Source organism: Amblyomma mixtum, chromosome 2 (assembly GCF_055824585.1).
Source record: "Amblyomma mixtum isolate Tamu chromosome 2, ASM5582458v1, whole genome shotgun sequence".
Taxonomy (NCBI): domain Eukaryota; kingdom Metazoa; phylum Arthropoda; class Arachnida; order Ixodida; family Ixodidae; genus Amblyomma; species Amblyomma mixtum.
In genome coordinates this window covers 20604978-20625212 of record NC_143013.1, presented here as the reverse complement: position 1 = coordinate 20625212, position 20235 = coordinate 20604978, and the positions used below count along the sequence as shown (strand labels likewise).

Genomic DNA, 20235 nt, shown 5'->3' with positions numbered 1-20235 from the left:
GTGCAAGTCTAGCGTGCTCCGTTTTATAAAAGAGAGAGCACAAAAAGACTGCTTACTCCCTTTTTTACTCTTTTCTGTTTAGAGTGCAGCGTGTCAACCAAGCGAACAATCGCGCGATGAGGGACGACTATGGTTTACTAGGACGAAGATAACGTATTTTTATCCTGTTTTTTTTTTGTTCTTTATGCGCTCTTAGTCTGCAGTGTTATGAATCGATGCTGTTTCTATTCGGTTCTACATATATGTTGTATCTGTCGAAATTTAGAGGAAGAAATGGGCTTGGGCGGGGCATGTAACGCGAAGGCAAGGTAACCGCTGGTCCTTACGGGTAACGGAGTGGATTCCAAGAGAAGGCAAACGTAGCAGGGGGCAGTAGATGAGATTGAGAAGTTTGCGGGGATAGGGTGACCGCAGCTGGCAAATGACAGGATTAATTGGGGAGACATGGGAGAGGCCTTCGCCCTGCAGTGGGCGTAGTCAGACTAATGATATGATGATGATGATGACCTGCCAACTTAACGTGTCAGAGGCCTCTTTGTCCATGGAGTCACCAGCGGCTTCATTACTTCAGCCTTGGTCAATACAATAATGCCATAATGATAATGAATAAAATTATCGCTTTTTGTTACATTTTGCTTAATTTGAATTGCAAGAAAGGCTATCACAGCTAGTATATAGAAGTCAGGCTTCCTCGACAGCGGCTCGTAAGCTATGCCATGCGGTGGGAAATACGAGTCGGTCTCCGTAATTGGCTCTGTACGGTGTTATGCGACATTAACCTTGCGTTTAGCATAACCTAACCTAACCGGAGTCCGGATGGGCCCCAGCGCGGTCCATCGCAAAGCACCAAGCGTTCCCATTTGCTCTGCATCAGTGTTTTAGGGGGCAATCAAAGTAACGCAGTGCGATAAGCAGCACTGAGAAATTGGACGTTTAAAGGGCACAGCGAAAGAGACCCAGATTACATGCGCAGGCTGACGGCTGTTTACATTCGGGTAAAGAGTTGACAGGATTGTGTCACGTGGCATTAGACGTAAAAGCCTCTCGGCTTTCGCGCTCCTTTCTTGTTTTGTCCGCCTGTTGTTGAAGCGGCGTTTGCAGGAAACGTCTGTTAGCGCATACTGTACGTGCGTCCTCTCTTACGCGTCTGTGCGAAGTTCCTGTTTTGCCGCCGCGTTCGCTGCGCTAGACATTAGACAGGAACTAGCGTACAAAAGTGCTTCACTGAACTGACTTACATAGGCTGTTGAAGCCTGCTCTTAAAACCTCTATGTCCTATGGTAATCGTTCATGTTATGGCAGTCCTTACCCACGGTTAAAAAGCAAACTGCTGAATGAAAGCTGCCGAAGAGCGTGTTGTTGAAGTGTCATGGCAGCACGGCATTCTTCGTCGCAATAATAAATCCACAATAGAGGAACATCTGATCAAGTTGATACATGACGTGACTCAACGCGACCGGAAAAGTATACATACAGAGACACCTTTCCTAGCCTTACACATGCTTCATTTTTCCTCTGGAGGTGTCCAACGTTTTCGTAGCTTAGTTCATGGACACAAGGTCTAGAGTCTTTATGGGGCTATACTTCAGAGAAAGTACCGGCATTGCGCTTCTTATTGCAAGTCTTAAATTTCGTTTGTTTTTTTATCCCGGCTGTCTAGATCAGCGAGTGAAAATTAGTTCACTGGACCCCTCCTTTTAAAATGCCTATGACCATCTCCTTGAAGGCCACCGTTTTGTACTGATAGAGAATTAGGTGGCGACATGTATGGGGCCGGTATCAGAAGTGAAAGCTATGCCATGCGCTGTGCACGCAATCCAGGAGGCTGCCCAGACTGGTCGAGGGGGAGGCATGAGGTCGTCTTACGACCTGCTGAATAAACCGTTGAAACATTCTAAAATGGATATAAGGAAGCAGGTGATTTCAACTGCCTAGTCGTCCGTGCAAAGAGCAACAGGGTGTCATAACAGTATGGGGCATACGTCACGGTGAAAACCTGAGCTGCCGTTTTTCTTGTTTCCTCTGCGCTTAGCCACTTCTTTTTTCTTTTTTTTTTCTTTTAAAGGTATAGCTGGATGGGGGTGGAAAAATGGTGGTGGTGGGGGGGGGGGGGGGGGTCGCTCGCTTTGTTCTGTTCGCCCCGGAAGAAAGAAGGAAAGTCTGGGAACTTTCTGTTTGTTTACTCTCTCCAACGCCGGGTGACAACCTGCGCCCTGGGCGAGATACAACGAATCGCACACGCGCTGATCACGCCGTTTCACGTAATGTTTACGGCTGAATCCTCACCGAGATAAAAGGCGCGCCGCTCTCTTTCGACACTGGCCACTCAAGCACGTGCCATTGACGATCGCGGTCGCTCACCAAGTGGGTTGTGGAGGGGGAAAAGGGGGGGAAAGGGACGCCCTCCGCAGCTGCATCAACGCACCCATTCGTAACCAATGACGGCATTCCCTTTGCACCCTGGACTGGAGCCAGCGGAAGCACTCAGACAGCAGCCCTGGAATCGCCCCTGCGCGTCGTGCAATCGATCCCGCCTGGAGTGGCTCGCCTTTTATTGCCTACACGTGGTGCGACACGCAGCCCATATCACCCCGCGTCTTTGTCGCGCATAGTCGCATTCGGGTACTGGCAACACACCGAGGTTCGAAAGGTCGCGTCTCCTCTGCCGACCGGGCACGGTGCCCGCCATTGGCTGAGATTGGCGGTGGGACCCCTTCGGAGCCAAGCGGACCGATCTGAGGAAGAGACGACGCGGGAGTCGACCGGCGTTATCGCTTCACGGCACTAATCTTCTGCATTGCGGTGAAACGAAAGGTGAAGTGTGGCTCCGAGATGTTTTTTTTTTCCCCTCCTTTTCTTTCCCGGCTCTCTGTAAACACAAGGGTTACTCAAGACCAGGTAAACTTCGTCGCGATACGGACGCGGTTGTGACTCTCTTGAACTTATCTTGGCGCGACAACGTTTTGGCGTGCTAGTTTTGCTCCGCCGTTGCTGGCGTCAGATGTTGGGGCCGCTTGTGTATTTGTCTTGGGAAAACCTTGCGCAACTGTGTTAGAGTGACAGAAAAAGAAAAACTTTGAGACCACTGCGGCGACCCGCGTTGGAGCAATGCGAAGGCAAAACGTCCACATACTATATCGACGTCCGCGGCTGTTCTGATGTCCATGTACTATATATACCGGCGTCCATGGCTATTTTGACGTCTAAGTGTATTTTTTCGCGTTTTTTTCGCGTTTAATTAACGAACTAATTACACCTCATGAACCAAATTTTTCCCACGTTAACATTTTATCACACAGTATCAGAATCACACTCTCACACATTTATCCATCCTCGGAGTACGACGTAATCGTGCGGACAAAATTTGCGGACACATTTTGCTGACGCGACAGAGCCGAGTAATGATTTCGCATTAATAAAATTATCCTGATTTAGACTCAGGCTACCTATGTAATTCGCACCGTGCCATAACGTAGGACTTCGGCTCAGAACGGCGACGGCTTGAAGTGTCGAAACGCTCGCTCAATCACGGTAGCGCAAATTTTAGCGAGAGCAAAAAATATTTCCCTGTTGCATCACATGCATATATTAAAGGTAGTCAGCGCTATTTCTTGCCCTCAGCCCAACTGCTGCTAGTAGGCTGCATCTTACGTAACCCTTTTTCTTTGAACCGGCTTTCAAAGGAATCGCTTACGTCTGTCGATTCTTCGCTCGATTTTAATTGCTAACGCTGTTGTGCTGCCCCCCCCCCCCCCCCCCCCCCCCCCCCCCCCCATCTAGTGCATACTCGCTGTCGTTGCCCTCCCCGTATTCGTGTTCAGAGGAACACTAGCTTGACATTTATGGCAGTATGACACCATGTTATGTCATCACACCCACACGTAAAGCTACTGTTGAAGTAGCGAGTAAAATAACGATAAAACAGCGCCAAAACGGACAACTGCAGGTATAAAAACTGAAAAAATGTGAAATCTTACACTGCGCGCTTCACAATTTTGTTTTCAAACTCTACTGACTTAGCTCTTGCATCTTGCTTTACTGTGCTCTGGATAATGTGCCTAGTTTAGTGCCCGGACAACAGATGTCTCAAAGTAACAGAGCAGACCACGCAATGTGCCGTGTCGGGGGGCAAAAAATACGGGCGTGTTTTTTTTTGGAAGAGTGATTTTCCTCGTTTAGAGTGGAAAATACTGTCGGCTAAGCGCGAGAAATCAAACTTACGCCTTACCAACATTCCGCCCGTCTACATTGTGTAATTCTCTTGAGGTATAACGGGAAAAGAAAAGGTTAACAATGCGACAACTGGGGCTAGTTGGCATTCCATAGCTGTAGCACAAATGCGCCGAGTATGACAACTCAGCGCATTTTTACTGCAGCTAAAGAAAAGGTAGTTATTAGCTTCTCATAAAGATGTCGAAATGTATTGTCGCATGAATTTAACTGAGAAAACAGCGTGCTTAAGAGGATCGGGAATGTCGCACTCAAAGTGTTGCTAGAATATCCCAAATGTTGCCCAAGTGTTCGTAGTAGACATCAGCATAACAGACGCCGTCTGGCCGTCCGTCACAATCTAACCCCTGCCAAAGAACATGACAGCCTCCGGCCGCCTCCAATCGTCTCAATTTCGTGCTCCGCTTCGCGCTTCTAGGCCAGCCCCATCTTGCCGCCGAAGCTCACGCCCACTCCCTTGAACCTCCTCTCCCCTGTTACTTTCGGTTGGAAAAGAAATGAGAGGAAATGGATACGCAACGCGCGCAGCGAACGTTACGAAACGAAACGACGGTCCGCATCTCGGCGCTCACCCGACGTCAGGCTTCCATCGGCGCACGCCAGCACAATCTGAAACGCCGCGGATCGGGTCGTCCCCCAATTTCCTCTCGCCATTCTTCTTATACCTCCCGCTAGACGGCGGCTGTCAATTGGTCATTGCTCGCGTTTGCGTCACAACGCGAAGCTTGACGTTCTCGACGCGCGCGGCCGCAGCACTCCTGGCGGCGCTAACACTGATCGCCCATTTGCAAAGCATCCCAATTACGCGCGATGTGCCCCGAAGAGCCGGTGAGCGTCGTGGAAGCGCTCGCAAAAGGGCCGTAATGGGCGTCGCGCTGAAGGCTTCTGAGATGAGCCCGAGATGGGTCAAGACGAGCCACCCGCGTCGGAAGGTCGCTTTACGTAACGAACTGCGGAGACTCCCCTGCGCCGGTTTCGTGTTGCGTGTTTAATGGGGAAGCTTGCTTTCTGTGCTCGCTTGCAACCCTTTTTCCTCAGTTGTTTATCCTTCCCGGCTTCACTTTTCTCTCTTAGAATTCCATCAACCCCTTCATTCGCTGCATCTCTTCTTTTTACCTCGTTTTTTTTTCTTGGCGCCTTTGGGAGTGCTATAGGTGCCCACCTCAAGCGTGGCAGTGTCTATATATGAGCGATATTCTTTTTCCTTTATTTTGTTTAATTTTCCCTATTCCCCGTATAGTCACAGAGGAAGGAGTTATCATTGGCGAGCAAAGAAATGCTTTATAATATCATCCGACAAACCAGCGATGAACCTGCGAAAATCCTGAGATTATCCTGAGTTATAATGGCGGCTCCCTCCTAGAGAGAATTCATTGTGCAGTTTTTTTTTTTAAATTGGGAATAAAGATTTAGAACCTTTCATTTTCTACGAACAAGAGGCAAGCATCCGGACGGGTTACCGCATACGCGGTTGATAAACGCTAGTAGTTCTGCAAACACTTTGCGTATGAGAGCAGTCAAACACATTTTCCTTCACTTCTGACTACACGAGCTTTTCTCGCACCCTTTATAATAACTATCATCGCTCCTCACTGCTCAGAACTTCGAGTCAGGCTTCCGACTAACCACTTTACTTCTTTTTTGAACATGCAGCAAATGTTGGCAGCGCCGGAAGTGACACTTGATTGTAAAAAGATGGAAAAATTAACATGATACCACTCCCTAAAGAGGTGTAATGTGCAGTGTGAGCGGGCCGCAAGTTTTATGCTCAGTGCATCGCCTTAATTACGCATGGACGCATCAGTGACCTCGATCAAAGGAAGTTAGCCGTTTCCCACAATACCTGTGCAAGAATTCGTGTCGTGTCTTTTAGCAGATAACTTTAAGGCTGAGCACAGCCGCACTTTCCTTAGAAACATTTGCCTTATCACTAAATGCTCGTGAGGTTACGAGGGTCTCACACAGCTGTCAGTACTATCTTACAAAAATATGTGCAAAGACAGTAATCCACGTACCATCTCACTTCTGAAGGCTTCAAGGCGCCTCTTTCGGAATTCTCAGCACGCAAGTGCGACACAAGGACGGCGCGCTGGGAGAACAATAACTCCTGGACTCTAAAAAACGGCTGCTGTGATCGCCGCACACTCGGAGTGTTTCTCGCAACCGTTGCTTTTGAGCTAAAACGCGTAGAATTTTGATTTTTCTGTTCTTGGGCGAGCTCCAGAATGGTATCTATTCTTTTATCTTTCACGCATCTCTCCAATGACGCTCATCCGTGCCAACCATTCTAATCCTGACTTCCTCTTTGATGCTCGCCATATCTGAAAGCAGACGTCAGGAACTGAGTTTGCGCTAGCGATGGCAATTAAGAGAGAGCCATAATGGGGCCTGATGATGTCAGCCTACGCGGATGCTCCACTTGTAATTCACGAGCCTGCCGACGCGAATAATTTACGGTCCACGTTACACGAACAGGTGCGGTCAAAGTATTACGCAACACGCTTCGGCGTTTTGAAACTTGCTCACGCGTTCAGTAGAGGAGGTGTGGTGGTTTCTTGTGCTCATAAGGGAGCGCACCAGTGTCATGTCCTAACATGTGCATCAAGTACTTCCTAATTTTAGCTACATAAGGCGTAACAAGAGTTCGGACGCCGAAGCGTCCTCCGTAATGTTATGGCCGAGACTGTACGTGCCTACCGATTGAATGAAACGGGTCCAACGGATGAAAGAGTCCCTCGCTGCCTTCAAAATTTGCCCACGCTTTCCTCCCCCCTCCTTTTCGAGGGAAACTCACAAAGCCGTTTGGATGATGCCTCGAGTGAACCACACACACGTTCGTGATGTTTGTCCGCTTTCTCTCAAATGCCTTTAGGAGGCGGCAACAAAGCTTGATGGTTTCGGTGGTTTCCGAACGCCAGAAAAGTTGCCTCTCCCGTTATTGTACACCATTATTTATAGAAACGCATACGCGCCCAGCGCCGAAATGGTCATTTTCGGCTCAATTCCTCGCAAATATGGACTAAGCACGTCGAAAGGAGTCAACTATAGTGTGCCGTAAAGCACAGGTAAAACACTGCGTGCGCGATAGCGCGTTCTGAATATTTGATGACATTTCCGCATTTTCATGCAGCAACGGATGTGACGTATAGAGGGTTTTATTGGCTTTCACGGAGGCACGCATACTAGCTTGCTCTTAACCGCCTGACATCCTTAGTGGACAGGGAGAGACGGTTAACTGCCGAAATCCGCATTGTTACCGCCTTCGTGAAGCCCCGGGCTATTATCTCTCAACATCAGCCATTCCGAAGACACCGATTTAGCAACCGCAACTAGACCCAGTGGAAATTTTATCCTTCTTTAATCCCCCATCTCTCTCTTATAAAGGTACGGGTTGCTCCCACACTTGTTCACGCTTTGAAAGGCCCGAGTGTGCACAATGGGTTTCGTCTCTTTATTTCTGAGAGCTCCACGTACATCCTGCGATTACTTAATTGAGAGTAATCGTGACGCAACTTCTTTCGAACGTCTAGGTCCTTGACACGGAGGGTATCAGGTGAGCCGAAGGCCATTGTCTGATGCTCTCTGGCAGCCGAGGAGAGCTATGGCCCTTGAACTCAGTCGGTTTCGAAACATCGAATTCGTTGAGTTGGTGCCTTCGATTGGATCGATGAACGTGACGTCCCTTTCCTCTTTAGTTTCCTATTTTGGTTTTCGATATTAGTTTAAGCGCGCCTGCAAGCAGTCGCAATCAGTTTTACCCGTTTTGGTTGGTCGGTTTGACTGCGTGAAGAGGGAAACGAACCTTCCCTTCTCTTATCTATGCTCTGTACAGTGACTGACGAGTTGTGTGGTGAGCACCGGTCCCTGGCAGACCGTGTCTGTGAATTGCGAAACCGCGCACCGCTCCCGATGATGAGGAGCCAAGGCTGAGAAAATCCCCCGGGCCGCGTCCTTGAGTGCGGGATCATGACTGTTCATGGGCATCCTGCGTCATTTTTATTGGCCCCAGAGGAGCTTGCTCAACGCGCGGTCATCGGCTTCAATCCCATCACGGTGCATAAAGCTGATGTACTCCCAAGGGGACCTTGACCCTGGAGTGAAGTAGCCTGTAGCGCCTTTTGCGTTACCCTGGTTGTACGTCCTCGTCCTTTCTGTCAAATATTTTTTTTTTGTTTTTACAAATGCAATTTTTGTTACGAAATGCCATGCATTCGAACTACGCTTGCGGGTAAGATAGCGACTGTTCAAGAATATGGCTAAGGCAGGTTCATATTGCAGGAATGCTTTACAAGTAAAAACACGCCGAAGGTTTGGTTAGCTGCGCAAGTGGTAGAATCGACGCCGCTGACCATCACCCTCGATCGGTTATCAAACCGGCTTTCAATGTGATAAGCTCAGTCATATGGTATGTGCGCGTAATTAACCAGCAAAGCGTGGAAACTTATTGCGCTGCTATTTACCAAAGTGACTTGGCTTAACAGTTCGTAAAGTTAGCCAATAAAGTGCAGCGGTATGCATACTGCATTATCGCTAATATGCATGAGCAAGCGACGGCAGCGTATCGTTTTAATTTTCCTGCTATATCACAGCACTTATACGCTATAGTCTTCAGCCCATTAAGCTGCATCCGCTAAAATGTAAAAAACAAAACAATAAACTTGCGGCGTTACAGATCGCTGCATTGCTAACACGGCGGGTTTCAAAATGCCAGAGCGGAATTTTCCACCACCGTAATTTACGGCTCTAACCAGGCGCCTGTGTCATTTCGTTCTTGTTTACGACCGCTTCTTCCCCTCCAAGCGCGGAAGGTGAAGTGACGTCAATGGCGGAAATGGAGTTTGTAGTGCGGGTTAGGTTTATTGATGGGCTTGGCTCTTAGTGTCAGTCTTCCTTGCAGTGGCTCATAGGACAGTGATCAGGCGAAATACCCTATGTGCGTTATTACAGGCATTATGTAGACATTAATGCAGGTATTTATTAAAAAAAAAAAAACAGGCTTCAGAGCTGGCTGGCGCCTGAAAGATCCTCGGACTTTGCAGCGAGCTTACGGGCTAGGCATATTCGTTGCGCCATCTCGAGGCAAAACTACTAAAAAGAAAACCATGTACAAGCCAGCTTTTACTGTCTTCTCTCACAAAGCTTGTCTATACATATTGTTTTTCCGTCACCTTACGCAACTTTCCATTGCCGCGGCTGCTGTCTTATGTTTGTTTTTTCTTCAGTGTGAGTGTGCCATTGAAAAATACGAACGCCTGTGTACTTGCGCTAGAATGCTGAAGAGTTGTACAGACAGTCATGAGTGAGAACACGCCGGGGAAGCGTCGTGACAAAATAATCAATATCGACCTCCTCACGAAAGCATAAGTACCACCATCCCGCGCATTGGTGCAGCTCTCTTGCCGTAGAACACTTTTTTTGTTTGCTTTTGCTTTTCATTCAACTCTCAGCGTACAGGGACATTATCGCCGAGATTTTTTTTTTTTTTTTGCACCTTTACAATGTATCAGTTTCAAAGCTAGAGGAGAAATCACTGCAGTGTGCACAGAAACGACGCACGAGGCGGACTTGAGTTGGAACGAGATTTCTGATAAACCAGACTGTAATGGCAACTTTCGTACCGGACTTAAGCCGGAGGAACGTTTTTGCAGAGTGGATTCAGTGACGCTGCGTATACTTGAGGTGCTCGATACGGCAGTTAGGCACTCTATTACAGCCTTCAGGCCAGGCCGTAGATGATGCTTTAGCGTACCGAATGCACTGGCTGACTGCAGACTGAATACGCGGCACAACTGTTGTCCGTTCAGCACTAACGATTCTGACAGGTCTGCGCGCACTTGAGTCTGAGCGATTCGTCTGATAAGAGTGGGGACGCGACGCAGCGGAAGGTCGAAGACGCTTCTGCGCTGTCTGGAGGATACCGTGCTTTAGTTCTTTACCGCAGTGGTCGATTACAATGGCTGTAGAAAGACCCCATTCCTTCGTACTCATCACAACGTAAAAGAACCGGATAAAGTCGAGAGACGTATATCCGGTTTACGTACGACTGTCGCGCACGCGCAGTGGTCCTCCGCAGCCACGCGATTGCCACTGCGCATGCGTGGGAGAGGTCCGGTAAACCGGTATGCGTCTCCGCTAGTACGTCTCAGGTATGCTAAAAATCTCTATTGTGAGTTTTAACTGTACCGGAACGATCAGAGCTTAATAAACTATTGTTACCCGGGACTCAAAACACTCCCTTCGTGCCGCGCTATATACGGCGGCGCTCAGAGCTATACTGCGTCATCAGACAGGTACCTTTTGCCACTTAGCACGGAAGCTCTGCCAACATATCGCGCGTCTGACGTCACCGTACCCTCGAACGACGGGGGTATTCGTGATTGATTACGGACCACTCAAAAAAAGAGCGCCTTGTTTACGTCATCGAACTGTGTTTAAAGAGCTTGTTTATGCAAGTACTCCTTCTACGGACACGTACCGTTGTTCGCGCTTACGCAACGTGCTTCCAGCTCTCGCCGGCGGATCGGGGGAAAAAAACACAAACAAAAGGGGTGGTGTTGTTTGTCCCGGCCGGTGGTTTTGCGTGTATATGTGGACGAGGCCCTTACAGTGCAGTGCAAGGTCGAAGCAAACGGCAAATACACCGGAGTGCAGGCGCCCCTTCCCCCTTCCCCACTCTGGCTGGCACCCACGGCGCGATCAATAGGGGCGTTCTGAGGGTACGGACGGTGGAAAATTCCCGCCTGACCCGGCTTGTCTATCGAACGCGCATTCTCAGGAGGGCCTCCGCCGCCCAACCGGTGTGGAGGAAGAGAGATGGGGGAGGAGAAGTCCTCCCGAGACGCGGATGTTGGTTATCGCGCCTTACACGCTCGGCCACACTGGTTCCTTCCTGTCTGTCTTTTTTCTATTCTCTTGTCGCGCATAACTTGCCCGTAGGCACGCGTCGTGGCATACATTAAGCTCGCTTTCTTGTTCCTGGTTTTGCCTTTGAGTGAATGGAGCAGCTGTTGAGCTTCGAGAGCGCAGAGACCTCTCGGCGATATTCGCGTCGATCGCCAGTTTTGAAGTTGTTCGCGGGAACATTTGCTTGTTTGTTGCTCTTTGACGAGTCAAGGTTACTGTAAACTGAGCGTCTTCGCGTTTGCCGTAATGGTGCCTTTAAACCTATAGAACTACAGGAACAGCACGAGAGGTTTTCGTTAAGTTAACGCGCCAGTGAAGCCAACAGTCTGAAATCACAGAAAGCATACAAGAATAGTGCAAATAACTAGAGCAAGGAGACTGCGTAAGTTTTACGTCGTTTGCACGAACTGAGTTCTGGCTTTCCTGGTTAGTGCATGCGCTGTGCTGGCAACGATACGCCACAGCTATTCGCATGTCTTCCGAATTCGGTGCAAATAAGCCTGACTCGGTCACAGCTATCACACCATTGATGAAGTCTGCGGCAGAGTTGCGATTTCTTCTTGCTTTTAGACAAAGAAACAAAGGAGAGAGTAACGGTGAAGGCCATGGCGACTCTTGACTTTTAGGTGCGCTATTGTTGCATGCGACGTCATCACTGGAGTCATTCGTTGGTCTTCTTAATTTATTCGTTTTTGTTATTGAATGTCAGGTGGGTCAAACTCTGCGAACTTTATCGGTGCGCGAACAATTGCGCCCCTTCGAAGCAGGCTTGCTCTTCTGGTACCAACGCATACTTTTGCTTACTCGTTCTCCACACGAGAAGAAATGGCCAGACATAGGCGGGTTGTAAAAAAAAGTGTCTTTCATCCTGTTACTAAACCTGTCGCGCTCTGTGGTATGTTCTAAGGTCAGTTGTAAGACTGTCCTCTCAATACACTTCCTGCGTATAGTACGCGCAAAACCTAAGCACTGTCCTTATCACGGCCTCGTAGGTTAAACCTTGTCTGCTTTAGCAAATAGGGTCTGTAGTACCTTATCGTTACTATGAAATTGACATTGCCGTCTTATCTATACGCTCACGCACTTTCCAGACGCCAGAATGAATTTCCTGTTGGCATGGACCGGTCATTCATCGCGTGCTGCTATGAACCTGAAAAGGATCTAAGATATTCAGTAAATGGTACTCTCGTCACAAGTAGTGTTCTCTGAAGCTTCCTTGAATAGTTTTTCCTTTCGAGCTCTGTAATGTTTTAGCTCGTTTTCTAGCTTAGTTTGTTGAAGTCGTAAATGTGTCATTTAACTTAAGCCAGCTATCAATTAGCGCCGGTGGGTTAGCGGTTCTGATGTTCCGCCACTGAGCACGATTTGACAAGTTCTATTTCCTGCATCCGCGATTTCCTGCAGAGCATCAGTGTGCCCGGACGTGGATAGACGTTGAACATTCCTGTGGGGGAAAAACTGTCATTGAGACATCTACTAGAGGAGCCCCGCAATGAAACTTCAACATAGAACAATACCGTAATACGAAGGCTTAACTTAATAACACCACTTTTTCTCGAAGTGTCTTCAAGGTCCGCAGGGATACAAGAAACCTCATTGCCCTACTATTGTTCGTCATAATTTTTGCAATGACTGGCTCTCTCTCTCTCTCTCACACACACACACAAACACTAGAGCTCTGTAGCATGAATTGCGTCAATACAGTTGAAGTCGACTTCCATGTAATACGAAGGAAGAATTTGTGCCTGTGCTCGCTTTTTCAACGTGCTTTCTCACCCGATAACGACCTCACCTTGCAAAACGACGCCTTCGAACGTGCATTCAGTTAACTCGAGGAAATGGCGGCTGGTATACTCGTTGTGTCTCGATTTGGTCTCTTTTTTTTTTTTTCGTCGAGTTCGCGGACCTAGAAAGAAGCGCAGAAAGAGCGGAGAAATACCAGCGGAAAACTGCCTCGCGGTGCCGTTTTGCCACGTGTGGGCGCAACGCCCCGAACACGGATGTTTATCAACTCTCCGCCGGCCTTATCCGACTCAGCGCGCTGACAAGAAATAAAAAGAAAAGTGCAAAAACAAAAATTGGATGAAGCATGAAGGTGGTCGCCTTGACTCGCCTGTTTGTTTTGAGGCGAGACGTAACTTGAAGAGAATTGCAACAAGATGAGTGTTTGTGGAAGCAGGCCGATAGGATCGTCAATGGCTCCTGATGTTCAAAAAAAGAAAAGCATTTTTTGTTTTTTCTCATAACTCCTCAAGGCTCTTCTGGAGTCAACAGGCGGGTCCGTTAAGATAAAACAACCGGACGCTGACAGATCAAGCAGTTTACGTCTTTGTAATCAAAGAATGTAAGCGATAACACATCAACGACATCCTTGAAACAGAACGCGACGTTCGGGGTCATTGTCGAGACGTTAGCCATGCGTGATGTTAGCGGGGCTAGAAGACAGCACCGCATTATGTGCACGACTGCAAAAGTCCCCTTCTATGGCACTAGGTCAACGCAACACACGGCGACAGCTCAGGTCGCTTACCCGTTAGAGCCACATCACTGTAGTGTGTTTTATTTCAATGCATAGTGTTGGCAATGCGATAGCATTAGAAGCTGTTGATGTTGTTCACTTCCGGTCTGGTGACGCCACTGCCGGTCTTGTGACATCACTTCCCTCCTGCTGGTGGGCGAATTTTATGACAGACGACACAATTTTTTCTCGATGGGGATTTTAATGCTATTGCATTAGAACAGCCAGGAATGTAGGCCAACTTACAATGTCGTTATTGGAACGCGCGGATTTCCACTGAATATGTACGTAATGAACGGGCTAGTTTTTCCAGAGATCTTTATACTGTTATTACGAGGTTCAATTCTTAATTATCCAAAAGAAGGTGCCCTGAATCTAAATAAGGATGTTGCGGGATCATACTCCATTAAAATGGCCTGCAAGCAGTAATAAATTAGGCAGCAAGACAAGTATATTTCTTTGCTAATTATGAGGCAAGAAGGGCTTAAACTAATTGTATGACCACCCAGAGGTGGTTTGGTTTGTTTGGTTTGGTTTATTGGGGTTTAACGTCCCAAAGCAACTCAGGCTATGGGGACGCCGTAGTGAAGGGCTCCGGAAATTTCGACCACCTGGGGTTCTTTAACGTGCATTGACATCGCACAGCACACAGACCTCTAGAATTTCGCCTCGATCGAAATTCGGCCGCCGCAGCCGGGATCGAACCCGCGACTTTCGGGTCAGCAGCCGAGCGCCGTAGCCACTGAGCCACCGCGGCGGGTTAACCACCCAGAGGTGGATTTATGCTCAACTCTTAAAGAGTGCATTAGGGACGTATGTGCGTGTGTGTGTGTAATAAAGGGGGGGGGGGGGGGGTCACTTCCATATATACACTGTACATTTAAGTCATTCGCAGAAAAAAAAATGTGGGTCAGCAGAAAATTTCTTGCTAGGGTTGAGGGAGGAGATGGCCGCTGTGACCGAAGTCTTGAATCCGTTATATCGACATTGCGTTGTTGAAAATCAGAAATTTATTTAATACAGCAGCCTTTTTAAAATGAACCCAGGATATTTTTTTCTCGAAATTATTGGAGAACGCGGGACGTTGAACGTTTTAAAAATTCGCAGTGACAGCAATTATTAGCAAATGACGGCTTTCCATCTGTTAAGAGATTTAATTGACCGAAATTGGCACAACCTTCTTTAAACGTTTACGAAATGATCGCGCAAGATTAGCTGCACGGGTATGACGCCGCAATAGTCGTCTGTGTTCTCTCCCAAACGCGAAGCTCTCCAGGACGTGCCGAAGCATGAGCTAATGTGAACGAGAGTGGCGAACGATAACAAATGCTCTGAAGGAGCCCGTACTGTTTGCTGTAGAAAAGAAAATCGCATCTTGTCGGTCGCAGGCAAAGAAAGGTTGTCGACAGGATGGCGTCTTTTCTTATCTCCCGAGTCAACCCCCTTGAGTCGCGCACCTTTTGCCTGCAGCGTACTGACGCCGAGGCGAGTGTTGGTGCGAAGAGACAGAAACAGACGAGCGCCATGCCCTTACCAAAATTTATTTAGTCAGTCTATAGACTGTCCATAGACTTTTGCCTATAAAGTCTGTAATCTTTCTATAGATAAATACTGTAGAGTAGTTTATAGGAAATACAAATCCTATAGACAGTCTATAGATTTATGGCCGTACTCTTTCAGTAGAATCATTTTATAGTCTGAATAGACAAAAGGTAATATCTATAGAAAGGCAATAGAGTCTATAAGAAGTCTATAGACCGTTTATAGACCATTTTTTATAAGAGCAAGCGATCATAGATACAATGGCGGTGCTGTTTAATCAACAAACTCAACTTAGTTTATTACTCTGGTTTGCACGTGCGTGCACCCTGGAGAGTGTAAAGACTGCTGTGCTTCGTTACGGAGCGTAAATATTGGTGTGCATTCGCATGAATCCGACTTTTGTCGTTGAAGTTTTGTCTATAAGTTCGGAGTGTTACATGCTCGAACACGCACGCACCCATGTGGCGAAAAAACCATAGACGAGGCGGACTGACTGAGAGAGGGAGCCTCTGCCGTAGGTGCACCAGGCTATGAAAACGTTCCTGTTCACGATCTAGCTTTGGAGGCTCCTGCTTTAACGCTCGTTCCTGTGTGTGTTATCCCTGCGTCCACGAAGAGTTTAACTCGTACTTCGCGCTAACGCCAAGGCTTCCAGTGCAACCCCTAGTAAGCGTCGCAGTGAGAGGACCCACGTGGCGCGTTCAAAACAGACCTGCCTCGATCGGTTTTGTTAACATTCTCCCGGGAGCATCCGTCAAGACAGGCGCGCAAGACGTGTCCTCCGTCTCGACTTAGTTCCGTGTAATGCCCCGGGGAGGCGGACCCGAGGCAAAGTGGCGGTAAGAGCTTGCGCATGTAGTCTGTTTGGCGAGCGCTGACGGGGCGCCGTTTGCGAGGATCGCGGTAATGTTGGCACGCCGACGTGGCGCGAGCCAACGCTACGCTAAACATAGGCGGCTACGTCAATGTGTAAAGTAAAGAAGAAAGAAACGCGTGGAGGAGGTGCAGGGAAAAGAAATAGAAATACGCGTCTAGAGAAGCGCGAATAAAAGAAAGAATGGGTGAAGAAAGTAAGAAAAGAGTGCCTCCCGCAAATAAGCGAGGTCTTGAGCCTTGTCTCGACGCGCAGAGTATACCCTCAGTGCGCGCGCGTAAGACAGACACCCGGTCGCACTCGAGGGGCAGCACCGCGGGCGTCGGCCTCGGGCTCCGAAGTGGAGCGCGGCGCCGGCGCCGATCTGGGGCCCAACCAGCGGCTGCCGCCGCAAGTCAGGAGTCGAAGAACACGGCTGCTTCGCCCTCTGTTCTGGTTTTCGCGCAACGTGCCGTCCTCGCTGTTTCACACGACTCGAACACTCTTCTCGCAGCCTTTCTTTTCTCTCGTTCTAGCAGCTGACTAAGGCAAGCTAAATGCGAGCGAAAGCGATGAAAGAAGCCCGTTCTCAAAGCCAGGGCACGGAGTGCGAAGAAGGGAGGTGGTCATGTGCGTTCTGCAAACATTCTTTTTCCCGTCCCCATGATGTTATCTTTCTTTTCTCTCTCTCCCAGTACTGTTCTTGACGTCAGTGGCAGTGATGGTCGCAAGAATAGAGTGTTCGAGTATTCCTTAAAAACAGAGTGCTCGGGTAAAGTGAGAGGCTCCTGCGCACGATAGTGCATGCTTAATAAGCTGGGAACTAAACAAATTTGAAATGATAACTTCGATTACCGCAATTGCAGTCTTACTCTCATCTCATTGTTCGCTCGTACTACATGACAGCTCTGCAAGTGGCGAGCTTCTAATGAAAATTAGCAATTGAGTAAAGACGGCGGCAATCTGTTTCACCTCGGAACGCGGAAACGGCCAGCGGCGACACGGCCTTCCGCAGCCGCGCAGCTGTTTTCATTCGACAAATGGACGATGACTCAACGCTGCGTGCTTGAAGGATCGCCGTTCCGCAGCTGGGGCGCGGTGCGTTTCGGCGCGAGACCTGGCGGCCACGGCTGGCGGACTTCACTTTGGCGCCGCTGTCACGTAAATGTAGGTCGGCGAAAGTTTGGTCAGGTCAATCAATAACCCGTCTGCCCTGGATATCGCGCCCTTCTCAAGGGCGGAGCGGAGCGCAGAGGCCGTAGTGCGTTTTTGTTGTTGTTGTTGTTCTGACTACCTGCCAGAAGTCGTGGTTGTTTGGCGAGGCTCGCATTGTGCCGTAATTAGTGCCTAACGCGGCGAGCTGGCTTAATGTCGGAAGGTGTTGGAATGAATTCAGCCCTAATTTTCGCGGAAAAAGGTCAGTTAGAGGGCCTTCCACTTGACCGAAAGGTCGCACCTAGTTGTACGAAGCATTCGTATAGATTCAGATGACGTGACTTACTGGTGGCGCAGGCTGCTTTAATCCTCATTTTAGTGAAAAAATAAGATCGTTACAGTTCTTGCGTATTACCTCACTAATTCCGCTCTCTAAGCAACACCTCCATAAAAAAAAGAGTACTTTCCTTGGTTTCGATGACCATTTGCTTTTCATATTTCAACCTTCCGCCAGCAATGGGAATATCATTAATATCGCTGTCTTTGTTGTCTTTTAATATTCTCACTGCTTGACAAAGATTACGAACGGAGCTGACTCGCTCCCTTTTTTTTTGTTTGGTTCGCCCTGCAAAGCGTGCTTCTTTGCATCGCAGCAGTGATATGCCGTTAAGCGGAACCTGGCAACGAAGGTGGACGTTGAGAAAAACAACAAACAGCAGACAGAATATAGTTAGCGAGGCGTAAATGACGTCCGCTAGTGCCTCCATGAAAATGCCGTAAAAATAAAAAAGGAAGTAAAGAGGATGAGGGATGTGATAGAACAGGGCAGATTAAGAGCTGAACGAAAGCGAAAAAAGTAAGGCTGCCTGAGACCGAACGCTGATTCCGCGCAAAAGTCATAGGTCAAGTCATAGGTCGTCCCTCCGCCCGATCAGAAGCAGAAGCTGTGTATGTGCGTCCAGCGTTCAGAACGCCTTTAATACATTCCAAACAGCTAGCGCGTCTTTTTTGTTCCTTCGCTGACTCTTAGTCTCGTCTTTAGTCTTTGCTTTCTTTTGTTTTATTTTTTTTTTGCTTTTTTAATCTCATTATAGAACTATGGCAATAACCAAAACTTATCATTACTCACTGCGGGGTGGGGGAGGGGGGTGATGAGGAGGAGGTCACATATTGGGGCGCCATCAGTCGTGCTGCCTGTTCACCCACATAAGTTGAAGTAAACTTCGTTGAAGTTTGTTCCAGCTATCGGCCAAATATATCTGCGCGACAAACTTTGCACTTCTTTTGACTGCACCCTCGCTTAATTGCACTAATAGAAGCGCCGCGCACTGTAGTTGACCTCCTTGACGAGCGCCCTCTCTCGCAACACAGAATACTTAAACGGTAGCACTAGCGACCATTGGCCCTGCAGGCTTCCCGTTTCTTGCGGTCGTCGGGCTTGTGAGATAGGCTGTGAAAGTACCGAATGCATTTTCTCTCTCGTGCGCATGTCGATGATAACGCCAGCAATGCCCTGCAAATACTACGAGGGATATTCTGATAACATACGCATATTATGGTAACTTTCACACATCCCAAACATTCTGACCAGCCCCGTCTCAAGCTCTAGCTAAAAGTCGCCCTTTTCCGAAGAACTGGCTCGATCGAACCACTGCCTCGGCTTTTCCATGCGTACGAGGAAGCTCTGTCGTAGTTAAAGTTATTCCGGCTTCACAACATCGCACTTAGTGCCCCCCCCCCCTCCCCCGCTCTCTCTGTGCTCCTCTTTTTCTTGCTTTTTTTTTTCATTCTATTCATCACATGAGTGTCGTCCCTTTGCTAGTAACATGAAATGTTTGCATTGCTGGAAGGAGGTGTGAAATACAGAAAAAAAAAGAGAACAAAATGCAACAACCACTGATTAAATGATAGCTGCTGCTCATAGAAGGAGGCGACGGACATGGAAAGGAGTGGTAAAGGGCGCCGCCTGGAGGGCGAATGCGCGAACGACGAAAGTAAACAGAAGGAAAGGAAGAGGGAGGAAGAGCGAAGGTGGAAGCAGGCAGACAGGCCAGACGGCGGCCTTGGCCCCGCAGCAGTCGGTCGCGTAACGGCGCAAGCACGCGCGTCACTGTTGCCCCGGCAACGCTCGGAGAAAGCGCCGCTGCAGAGGCTGTACGAAGCTCGCTCCTTTCGCCGACGCCAGCGTCAAAAAAAAAAAAAAAAAGGGGAGAGAGCATTCCCAGGAAAGGACGGCTTCCCAAGTGCGTCACCGTGGGCCCCACTCAACGTTGGGCACAAATTGATGAAGGTCAGGGATGACGAGTCTTGTTATGCTTAACGGCTCTGATTAAACACGAAAGGCTGTAAGGCGTTCGATTTCTATTGTTTCGTGCCTCGGCATTTTTTCGCCTATGAAGGCATGGCGCTGACGTAGGGTGGGCAATAGTTTTTAATCTGATTACTTCCAAGCCTTTTAGCTCCTGAATTGCTAAAACTTACATAACACCTTCGGCTTGTGCGTGCGTGCGTGCGTGCGTGCGTGCGTGCGCGTGCGTGCGTGCGCGCGCGGGGGGAGGGCTGACGAGCTTTAAGAAAAGCGCTTGGGGCACTTTCACGTCGTCAGAAATTGCGCAGTGTGAAATTCTCAGCAGCTTTTGTTGCCACTTGCCTCAACTTTGAGCTCCGGCGACAAAGTTCATTAATCTCCACTGACCCAACGTCCCCGGAGATTCTTAAGGTATTAAAAGGGCGGTTCGCCTACCATGTTCAGTGCGGCGAGTTTTAATCAACGTTACGTTCCGGCACATCTGAAGCATCGTGCGGTCGATTGCCCTTTCAAGTTGTTTATGTCAGCCAGAGGTAATTTAAAACTGACCTTTGCTGTTTCCAAACTGCGCTCTGGGGACTACTCTTGGCGGGCAGAAAAGTATAACGTATGTGACCTAACAACTTTCTGCGCGGTGGATGAAAGCGTAACGGAATAAAAAGAAATCGAATCCAAACGCCCTAACTAATAATAAATGTGCAGAAACAAGCAACCACCAGCGCTGTA

General features: G+C 48.5%; 1 protein-coding gene across 2 annotated transcripts in view; it reads left to right on the top strand.

Annotated features, from left to right (window-relative positions):
• The window catches only part of LOC149358613 (sodium- and chloride-dependent GABA transporter 1-like), a 45891-nt gene that overhangs the window by 6621 nt on the left and 19035 nt on the right, over positions 1-20235 (top strand). The window contains exon 1 of one of the 2 annotated variants that reach the window (XM_089570759.1): positions 2436-2814. The exons of the other annotated variant lie outside the window; for it this stretch is intronic. The gene's annotated coding sequence lies outside the window, so the exon portion shown is untranslated. Of the gene's footprint in view, positions 1-2435; positions 2815-20235 lie in introns of those variants that run through there. 2 annotated transcript variants of the gene reach the window in all.